We start from the raw sequence: 13703 nt of genomic DNA, 5'->3' as shown, positions 1-13703 counted from the left end.
AATGTATAATACAGAATATAGAATATTGAATACCTAATAAAGAATATAGACTGTAGTATATCGAATTAAATACACAAAATTTAGAATATAGTATAGAGAATTTAGAACCCAGAGTTTTGAACATGGAAAGCAGAACACAGAATTTAGAATATAGAATACAGAATACTGAATATAGAATTTAGTATATAGAAAGTAGAAAACAGAATTTAGAATATAGAAAACAGAATACTGAATATAGAATTTAGAATATAGTTTGTATAACACAGTATAAAGAATATAGAATACGGAATGCAGAATATACAACGTAGAATATAGAATGAAGAACACAAAATATAGAATATAGAATATGGAATATAGAAGCCAGAATTAAGAACATCGTATGCAGAACTCAGAATTTAAAGTATATAATACAGAATACTGAATATAGAATTTAGAATATAGAATGTATAACGAAGAATATAGAAACTAGAATACGGAATGTAGAATATAAAATACAGATATAGAATATAGAACACAGATTATAAAATATGGATAACAGAACACAGAACCCAGAATTAAAACATGGAATGCAGAACAGAGAATTTAGAATATAGAATATAGAACACAGAATATAAAATGTAGAATACGGAACGCAGAATTTAGTATACAGAATATCGAATTTAGAACACAGAATATAAAATATGGAAAACAGAATATAGAACCCAGAATATAGAACATGGAATGCAGAACACATAATTTAGAATATAGAATACAGGTTACGGAATGTAGAATTTAGAATATAGAATGTAGAAATCAGAATATAGAATATAGTATACGTAATGCAGGATATAGAATGTAGAATATAGAATGAATAACACAAAATTTAGAATATAGAATAGAGAATATAGAAACCAGAATTTAGATCATGGAATATAGAACAGAGAATTAAGAATATAGAATTCAGAACACTGAATATAGAATTTAGAATATAGAATGCAGAACACAGAATTTAGAATATAGATTACAGAATACTGAATATAGAATTTTGAAAATACAATGTAGAAAACAGAATATATAATAAAGAATAGAGAATATAGAACACAGAATTTACAACATGGAATGCATAACTCAGAATTTAGATTATGCAATACAGAATACTGAATATAGAAATTCGAATATATAATGTAGAACACACAATAAAGAACATAGAATACGGAATGCAGAATATAGAATACGGTATATAGAATATAGAAAACAGAATATAAAATATTGAAAACTTAATACATAACTCATAATTTAGAACATGGTATGCAGAAAACAAAATTTAGAATATAGAATACAATATACTGAAATTAGAATTTATAACATGGAATGCAGAACACAGAACATAGAATATAGAATACAGAACACTGAATATATAATTAAGATTATAGAATGTAGAACACTGAATATATAATATAGAATAGAGAATATAGAACACAGAATTTAGAACATGAAATGCTGAACACAGAATTTAGAATATAGAATACAGAATACTGAATATAGAATTTAGAATATAGAATGTGGAACACAGAATTTTGAATATTGAAAACAAAATGCTGAATATAGGATTTAGAATATAGAATGTAGAACACAGAATCTAAAATATAGACCACAGAATACTGAATATAGGATTTAGAAACTTGAAAGTAGAACACAGAGTATAGAATATAGAATAGAGAATATAGAATGAAAAATTTTTAACATGGAATACAGAACACAGAATTTAAAATATAGAACACAGAATACTGAATATAGAATTTAGAATATAGAACACAGAATATAAAATATAGAATACGGAATGCAGAATATAGAATACAGAATATAGAATTTGGAATACAGAATATATATTATTGAAATCAGAATACCGAACCCAGAATTTAGAACACAAAATGCAGAATACAGAATTTAGATTATACAATAAAGTATACTGAATATAGAATTTAGAATATAGAATGCAGAACACAGAATTTAAAAAAGAGAATACAGAATTCTGAATATAGAATTTAGAACATGGAATGCAGAACTCAGAATTTAGAATATAGACAACAGAACACTGAATATAAAATTTAGAATATAGAAAGTAGAACACAGAATATAGAATATAGAATCGAGAATTTAGAATATTGATTGCAGAACCCAGAATTTAGAATATAGAATACAGAATACTGAATATAGTATTTAGAATATCGAATGTAGAACACAGAATAAAGAACATAGAAAACGGAATGCAGAATATAGCAAAAAGAATACAGAATTTTGAACACAGAACATAGAATATGGAAACAGAATACAGAACACAGAATTTAGAACATGGAATGCAGAACACAGAATTTAGAATATAGAACTCAGAATACTGAATATAGAATTTAGAATATAGAATGTAGAATACAGAATATAGAATATAGTATACGGAATGAAGTATAAAGAATGTAGAATATAGAATGAATAACACAGAATATAGAATATAGAATATCTAATACAGAAAATAGATTGTAGAATATAGCATGAAGAACACAAAATATAGAATATATAATAGAGAATATAGAACCTAGAATTTAGAACATGGAATTCAAAACACAAAATTAAGAATATAGAATACAGAATATGAATATAGAATTTAGAATATACAATGCAGAACACAGAATATAGAATAGAGAATACAGAAACCAGAATTTAGAACATGGAATTCAGAACACAGAATTTCGTATATAGAACACAGAATACTGAATATAGAATTTTGAACATTGCATGCGGAACACAGAATTAAGAATATACAATACAGAAAGCTGAATATGGAGTTTAAACTATAGAATGTAGAACACAGAATATAGAATATTGAATAAAGAATATTGAACCCAGAATTTTTAACATGGAATGCAGAACACAGAATTTAGAATATAGAATACAGAATACTGAATATAGAAGTTACAATATAGAATGAAGACACAGTATAAAGAATATATAATACCGAATGCAGTATGTAGAATGTAGAATATATAATGAAAACACAAAATATACAATAAAGAATAGAGCATATAGAAGCCAGAATTTAGAACAAGGAATGCAGAACACAGAATTTAGAATATAGAATACAAAATACTGAATATAGCATTTAGAACATAGAATGTAGAACAAAGAATATAGAATATAGAATACGGAGAATAGAATATAGAATGCAGAATATAGAATATTGAACACAGAATATAGAATATGGGAAACAGAATACACAACCTAGAATTTAGAACATGGAATGCAGAACACAGAATTTAGAATATAGAATACAGAATACTGAATATAGAAATTAGAATATAGAATGTATAACACAGAACAGAGAATATAGAATACCTAATACAGAATATAGATTGTAGTATATCGAATGAAATACACAAAATTTAGAATATAGAATAGAGAATAAAGAACCCAGAGTTTAGAACATGGAAAGCAGAACACAGAATTTAGAATATAGAATACAGAATACTGAATATAGAATTTAGTATATAGAATGTAGAAAACAGAATTTAGAATATAGAATACAGAATACTGAATATATAATTTAGAATATACAATGTAGAACACGGAATAGAGAATATAAAATATAGAATGTAGAACCCAGAATTTAGAACATGGAATGCAGAACACAGAATTTAGAATATAGAATACAGAATACTGAGTATAGAATTTAGAATATAGATTGTAGAACACAGTATAAAGAATACAGAATAAGGAATGCAGAATATACAACGTAGAATATAGAATGAAGAACACAAAATATAGAATATAGAATATGGAATATAGAAGACAGAATTTAGAACATCGTATCAGAACACAGTATTTAAAGTATACAATACAGAATATTGAATATAGAATTTAGAATATAGAATGTATAACGAAGAATATAGAAAATAGAATACGGAATGCAGAATATAAAATACAGATATAGAATATAGGACACAGATTATAGAATATGGATAACAGAACACAGAACCCAGAATTTAAAACATGGAATGCAGAACAGAGAATTTAGAATATAGAATATAGAACACAGAATATAAAATGAAGAATACGGAACGCAGAATATAGTGTACAGAATATAGAATTTAGAACACAGAATATAAAATATGGAAAACAGTATATAGAACACAGAATATAGAACATGGAATGCAGAACACATAATTTAGAATATAGAATGCAGGTTACTGAATGTAGAATTTAGAATATAGAATGTAGAAATCAGAATATAGAATATAGTATACGTAATGCAGGATATAGAATGTAGAAAATAGAATGAATAACACAAAATATAGAATATAGAATATAGAAACCAGAATTTAGAACATGGAATGCAGAACAGAGAATTAAGAGTATAGAATTCAGAATACTGAATATAGAATTTAGAATATAGAATGCAGAACACAGAATTTAGAATATAGATTACAGAATACTGAATATAGAAATTTGAAAATACAATGAAGAAAACAGAATATATAATATAGAATAGAGAATGTAGAACACAGAATTTACAACATGGAAAGCATAAATCAGAATTTAGAATATGCAATACAGAATACTGAATATAGAATTTCGAATATATAATGTAGAACACACAATAAAGAACATAAAATACGGAAGGCATAATATAGAATACGGTGTATAGAATATAGAAAACAGAATATAAAATATTGAAAACTGAATACATAACTCATAATTTAGAACATGGAATGCAGGAAAAATATTTAGAATATAGAATACAATATACTGAAATTAGAATTTATAACATGGAATGCAGAACACAGAATTTAGAATATAGAATACAGAACACTGAATATAGTATTAAGATTATAGAATGTAGAACACTGAATATATAATATAGAATAGAGAATATAGAACCCAGAATTTAGAACATGAAATGCAGAACACAGAATTAAGAATAAAGAATACAGAATACTGAATATAGAATTTAGACTATAGAATGTAGAACACAGAATCTAAAATATAGACCACAGAATACTGAATATATGATTTAGAAAATTGAAATTAGAACACAGAGTATAGAATATAGAATAGCGAATATAGAATCAAAAATTTTTAACATGGAATACAGAACACAGAATTAAAAATATAGACCATAGAATACTGAATATAGAATGTAAAATATAGAACACAGAATATAAAATATTGAATACGGAATGCAGAATATAGAATTCAGAATATAGAATTTAGAATACAGAATATAGAATATAGAAATCAGAATACAGAACCCAGAATTTAGAACACAAAATGCAGAATACAGAATATAGATTATAAAATAAAGTATACTGAATATAGAATTTAAAATATAGAATGCAGAACACAGAATTTAGAATAGAGAATACAGAATTCTGAATATAGAATTTAGAACATGGAATGCAGAACTCAGAATTAAGAATATTGACTACAGAACACTGAATATAGTATTTAGAATATAGAAAGTAGAACACAGAATGTAGAATATAGAATAGAGAATTTAGAATATTGAATGCAGAACACAGAATTTAGAATATAGAATACAGAACACTGAATATAGTATTTAGAATATCGAATGTAGAACACAGAATATAGAATATAGAATACGGAATGCAGAATATATTATACAAAATACAGAATTTTGAACACAGAACATAGAATATGGAAACAGAATACAGAACACAGAATTTAGAACATGGAATGCAGAGCACAGAATTTAGAATATAGAACACAGAATACTGAATATAAAAGCTAGAATATAGAATGTAGAATACAGAATATAGAATATAGTATACGGAATGAAGTATATAGAATGTAGAATATAGAATGAATAACACAAAATATAGAATATAGAATAAAGAATATAGAAGCCAGAATTTTGAATATGTAATGCAGAACACAGAATTTAGAATGTAGAATAGAGAATGCTGAATATAGTATTTAGAATATACAATGTAGAACACAAAATTTAGAATATATATAGAATACAGAATGCTGAATATAGAATTTAGAACATGGAATGCCGAACACAGAATTTAGAATATAGAATACAGTATACTGTATATAGAATTTGGAAAATGGAATGCAGAACACAGAATTTAGAATATAGAATACAGAATACTGAAGATAGAATTTATAATATAGCATGTAGAACACAGAATATAGAATGTAGAATACGGAATGCAGAAAAGAGTATACAGAATATAGAATGTAGTGCACAGAATATAGAATATGGAATACAGAATATAGAACCCAGATTTTAGAACATGGAATGCAGAACACAGAATTTAGAATATAGAATACAGGATACTGAATATTGGATTCAGAAAATAGAATGTAGAACAAAAAAAATAATATAGAATACGGAATGCAGAATATAGAATGAAAAACACAAAATAAAGAATATAAAATAGAGAATACAGACCACAGAAATTAGAACATCGAATGCAGAACACAGAATTCAGAATATAGAATACAGAATACTGAACAAATAATTAAGAATATAGAATGTAGAACACAGAATTTAGAATATGGAGTAGAGAATACAGAATATAGAATTTAGAATATAGAATGTAGAACACAGAATTTAGTATATTGAATCAGAACCCAGAATTTAGAATATTGAATACAAAATACTGAATATGGAATTTAGATTATGGAATTTAGGACACAGAATATAGAATATAGAATAGAGAATATAGAACCCAGAATTTAGAACACGGAATGCACAACACAGAATTTAGAATATAGAATATATAATACTGATTATACAATTTATTGTATATAAGATAGAACACAGAAAATAGAACATTGAATTTTGAATGCAGAATTTATAATTTAGAATATAGAATGAATAACACAAATTTTCGAATATATAATACAGAATATAGAACCCAGTATTTAGAACATGGAATTCAAAACCCAGAATTAAGAATATACAATATAGAATACTGAATAAAGAATTTAGAATATAGAATTAAGAACACAGAATATAGATTATAGAATACGGAATATAGGATAAAATATACAGAATATAGAATGTAGAAAACATATTATAGAATAAAGAAGAGAGAATATAGAACCAAGAATATAGAACATGGCATGCAGAACACACAATTTAGAATATTGAATGCAGAACACAGTATATAGTATATACAATAAAGTATACGTAATATAGAAATTAGAACATAGAATGCGGGATACAGAATTTAGAATATAGAATACAGAATACTGAATATAGAATTTAGAATATAGACTGTAGCACACAGAATATAGAAAATAGAATACAGAATACTTAATATAGAATTTAGAATATCGAATGAAGAACACAGAATATAGAATATAGAATACAGAACACTGAATATGGAATTTAGAATAAAGAATGTAGAACGCAGAATTTAGAATTTAGAATACTGAATACTGAATATAGAATTTAGAATAAAGAATGTAAAACACAGAATTTAGAATATAGAATATAGAATACTGAATATAGAATTTAGAATATAAAATGAAGAACACAGAATATAGAATATAGAATACCGAATATAGAAACTAGACATTTGATCATGGAATGTAGAACACAGATTTTAGACTATAACATACCGAATACTTAATCTAGAATTTAGAATATAGAATGTAGAACACAGAATTTACAATAAAGAACACAGAATACTAAATATAGTATTTAGAATATAGAATGTAAAACACAGAATTTAGAATATAGAAGAGAGAATTTAGAACACAGAATTTAGAACATGGAATGCAGAAAACAGAATTTAGACTATAGAATACATAATACTGAATATAGAATTTAGAATATACAATGTAGAACACAAAATTTAGAATATAGAATACAGAATGCTGAATATACAATTTACAACATAGAACGTAGAACACAGAATATAGAATATAGAAAAGAGAATATAGAACACAGAATTTAAATCATGGAATGCGGAACACAGAATTTAGAATATAGAAGAGAAAATACAGAATAAACAATTAAAAAATTGAATGTAGAACACAGAATATAGAATATAAAATACATAATACTGAATATATAATTTAGAATATAGAATGTAGAAAACAGAATAAAAAGTATAGCTTAGAGAATATTGAAGCCTGACTTTGGAACATGGAAACCAGAACTCAGAATTTAGAATATAGAATACAGAATACTGAATATACAATTTAGAATACAGAATGTAGAACACACAATTTATAATATAGAATAAAGAATACTGAATATAGAGTTTAGAATATAGAAGGTAGAACCCAGAATATAGAATGTAGAATACAGAATATAGAATCCAGTATAAAGAACATGCTATGCAGAACACAGAATTTGGAATATAGATTACATAATACTGAATGTAGAATTTAGAATATAGAATGTAGAACTCATAATTTATAATCTAGAATACAGAAAGCTGAATATAGAATTTAAAATATAGAATGTAGAACACAGTATAAACTATATAGAGTAGGAAATGCTGAATATAGATTGTAGAATATATAATGAAAACACAAAATATACAATACTGAATAGAGAATATAGAAGCCAGAATTTCGAACATGGAATGCAGAACACAGAATTTAGAATATAGAATACAGAATACTGAATATACAATTTAGAATATAGAATGTAGAACACAGAATATAGAATATAGAATACGGAATGTAGAATATAGATTACAGAATATAGAATATAGAACACAGAATATAGAATATGGAAAACAGAATACAGAACACAGAATTTAGAACATGGAATGCAGAAGACAGAATTTTGAATATAGAATAAAGAATACTGAAATTAGAATTTAGAATATAGTATGTAGAACACAGAACATAGATTATAGAATAACTAATACAGAATATAGATTGTAGAATATAGAATAAAAACCACAAAATTTAGAATATAGAATAGAGAATATAGAACACCGAATTTAGAACATGGTATGCAGAACACAAAATTTCGAATATAGAATACAAAATACTGAATATAGAATTAAGAATATAGAATGTAGAAAACAAAATTTTGAATATAGAATACAGAATACTGAATATAGAATTTAGAATATTGAATGAAGAACACGGAATATAGAATATAGAATAGAGAATGTAGAACCCAGAATTTAGAACATGGAATGCAGAACACAGAATTTCGAATATAGAATACAGAATACTGAATATAGAATTTAAAATATAGATTGTAGAACACAGTATAAAGAATATGCAATACGGAATTCAGAATCTACAACATAGAATATAGAATGAAGAACACAAAATATAGAATATAGAATATGGAATATAGAAGACAGAATTCAGAACATCGTATGCAGAACACAGAATTTAAAATATACAGTACATAATACTGAATATAGAATTTAGAATATAAAATGTATAACGCAGAATAAAGAAAATAGAATACGGAATGTAGAATATAAAATACAGATATAGAATATAGAACACAGAATATAGAATATGGATAACAGAATACAGAACACAGAATTTAAAATATGGAATGCAGAACACAGAATTTAGAATATAGAATACAGAATACAGAATTTCGGATTTGAAACATAGAATTTAGAACATGGAATTCAGAACACAGAATGTAGAATATAGAACACATGATACTGAATATAGAATTAAGAATAAAGAATGTAGAACACAGAATATAGAATATAGAATATAGAATTTAGAACATGGTATACAGAACACAATATTTAGAGTATAGAATACAGAATATTGAATATAGAGTTTAGAATATAGAATGTAGAACACAGAATATAGAATATTGAATAGAGAATATAACACCCAGTATTTAGAACATGGAATCCAGAACACAGAACTTAGATTATAGAAAACATAATACTGAATATAGAATATAGAATATACAATGTAGAACACAAAATTTAGAATATAGAATACAGAATGCTGAATATAGAATTTACAATATAGAACGTAGAACACAGAATATAGAAAATAGAAAAGAGAATTTAGAACACAGAATTTAAATCATGGAATGCGGAACACTAATTTAGAATATAGAATAGAGAATACACAATAAACAATAAAAAAAATTGAATGTAGAATACAGAATATAGAATATAAAATACATAATACTGAATATATAATTTAGAATATAGAATGTAGAAAACAGAATAAGAAATATAGCTTAGAGAATATTGAAGGCTGATTTTGGAACATGGAAATCAGAACTACGAATTTAGAATATAGAATACAGAATACTGAATATACAATTGAGAATATAGAATGTAGAACACAGAATTTAGAATATAGAAAAAAGAATACTGAATATAGAGTTTAGAATATAGAATGTAGAACACAGAATATTGAATGTAGAATACAGAATATAGAATCCAGTATAAGGAACATGCTATGCAGAACACAGAATTTATAATATAGATTACATAATACTGAATATAGAATTTAGAATATAGAATGTAGAACACATAATTTATAATCTAGAATACAGAAAGCTGAATATACAATTTAGAATATAGAATATAGGACACAGAATATAGAATATAGAATACCGAAAGTAGAATATAGAATACAGAATATAGAATATAGAACACAGAATATAGAATATGGAAAACAGAATACAGAACCCAGAATTTAGAACATGGAATGCAGAAGACAGAATTTAGAATATAGAATACAGAATACTGAATATAGAATTTAGAATATAGAATGTATAAAACAGAACATAGATTATAAAAAACCTAATACAGAATATAGATTGTAGAATATAGAATTAAAAACACAAAATTTAGAATATAGAATAGAGAATATAGAACACAGAATTTAGAACATGGAATGCAGAACACAGAATTTAGAATATACAATACAAAATACTGAATATAGAATTAAGAATATAGAATGTAGAAAACAGAATTTTGAATATAGAATACAGAATACTGAATATAGAATTAAGAATATAGAAAGTAGAACACAGAATATAGATTATAGAATACAGAATTTAGAACATGGAATGCAGAACACAGAATTTAGAATATAGAATACAGAATACTGAATATAGAATTTAGTATATAGAAAGTAGGAAATAGAATATATAATAAAGAATATAGAATTTAGAATATAGAATGTGGAACACAGAATTTAGAATATAGAATATAGAATGCTGAATATAGAATATAAATATAGAATGTAGAACACAGAATATAGAAAATATAAAAGAGAATATAGAACTCCGAATTTAGAACATGGAATGCAGAACACAATATTTAGAATATGGAATATAGAATAATGCATATAGAATTTAGAATATGGAATGTAGAACACAGAATATAGAATATAGAATACCTAATACAGAATATAGATTGTAGAATATAGAATGAAGAAACAAAATTTAGAATACAGAATAGAGAATATAGAAACCAGAATTTAGAACATGGAATGCAGAACACAGAATTTAGTGTATAGAATACAGAAAGCTGAATATAGAATTTAGAATATAGAATGTAGAACACAGAATAAAGAATATAGAATAAAGAATATTGAACCGAGAATTTTGAACATGGAATGCAGAACACAGAATTTAGAATATAGAATACAGAATACTGAATATAGAATTTAGAATATAGAATGTTTAACACAGTATAAAGAATATAGAATACGGAATGCAGAATATAGAATGTAGAATATATAATGAAAAAACAAAATATACAATATAGAATAGAGAATATAGACGCCAGAATTTAGAACATGGCATGCAGAACACAGAAATTAGAATATAGAATACAGAATACTGAATATAGAATTTATAATACAGAATATAGAAAACAGAATATACAATATATAATACGGAATGTAGAATATAGAATACAGAATATAGAATATAGAGCACAGAATATAGAATAAGGAAATCAGAATACACAATCCAGAATTTAGAACATGGAATGCAGAACACATAATATAGAGTATAGAATACAGAATACTGAATATAGAATTTAAAATATAAAATCTATAACACAGAATATAGAATATAGAATACCTAATACAGAATATAAATTGTAAAATATAGAATTAAAAACACAAAATTTAGAATAGAGAATATAGAATATAGAACCCAGAATTTAGAACATGGAATACAGAACACAGAAGTTAGAATATAGAATACAGAATACTAAATATAGAATTAAGAATATAGAATGTAGAATGCACAGAATAAAATCCAGTATAAAGAACATGCTATGCAGAACACAGAATTTAAAATATAGATTAAATAATACTGAAAAAAGAATTTATAGACTGTAGAACAAAGAATTTATTATATAGAATACAGAAAGCTGAATATAGAATTTAGAATATAGAATATAGAACACAGAATACAGAATATGGAAAATAGAATACACAACCCAGAATTTAGAACATGGAATGCAGAACACAGAATTTAGAATATAGAATACAGAATACTGAATAAACAATTTATAATATACAATGTATAACACAGAATATAGAATATAGAATAACTAATACAGAATATAGATTATAGAATATACAATTAAAAACAAACAATTTAGAATATAGAATAGAGAATATAGAACACAGAAATTAGAACATGGAATGCAGAACACAGAATTTAGAATATAGAATACAGAATACTGAATATAGAATTAAGAATACAGAATGTAGAAAACAGAATTTAGAATATAGAATAAAGAATAGTGAATATGGAATTTAGAATATAGAATGTAGAACACGGAATATATAATATAGAATAGAGAATGTAGAACCCAGAATTTAGAACATGGAATGCCGAACACAGAATTTAGAATATAGAATACAGAATACTGAATATAGAATTTAGAATATAGATTGTAATACACAGTATAAAAAATATAGAATACGGAATGCAGAATCTACAACGTAGAATATAGAATGAAGAACACAAAATATAGAATATAGAATATGAAATATAGAAGTCAGAATTTAGAACATCGTATGCAGAACACAGAATTTAAAATATAAAATAAATAATACTGAATATAGAATTTAGAGTATAGAATGTATATCACAGAATAAAGAAAATAGAATACGGAATGTAGAATATAAAATACAGATATTGAATATAGAACACAGAATATAGAATATGGATAACATAATACCGAACCCAGAATTTAAACATGCAATGCAGAACACAGAATTTAAAATATAGAATACAGAATACAGAATATAGGATTAAGAACATAGAATTTAGAAAATGGAATTCAGAACACAGAATTTAGAATATAGAACAAAGTATACTGAATATAGAATTAAGAATATAGAATGTAGAACTCAGATTACAGAATATAGAATATAGAAATTAGATCATGGTATACAGAACACAGAATTTAGAATATAGAATGCAGTTTATTGAATATAGAATATAGAATATAGAATGTAGAAATAAGAATATAGAATATACTATACGGAATGAAGGATATAGAATATAGAATATAGAAGGAATATCACAAAATATAGAATATAGAATAGAGAATATAGAAGCCAGAATTTAGAACATGGATGCAGAACAGAGAATTTAGAATACACAATTCAGAATAGTGTATATACAATTTAGAATATAGAATGCAGAACACAGAATCTAGAATATAGATTACAGAATACTGAATATAGAAACAAGAATATAG

This window comes from Vicugna pacos, unplaced genomic scaffold (assembly GCF_048564905.1).
Source record: "Vicugna pacos unplaced genomic scaffold, VicPac4 scaffold_20, whole genome shotgun sequence".
Taxonomy (NCBI): Eukaryota; Metazoa; Chordata; class Mammalia; order Artiodactyla; family Camelidae; genus Vicugna; species Vicugna pacos.
Note: the sequence above shows the minus strand (reverse complement) of the source record.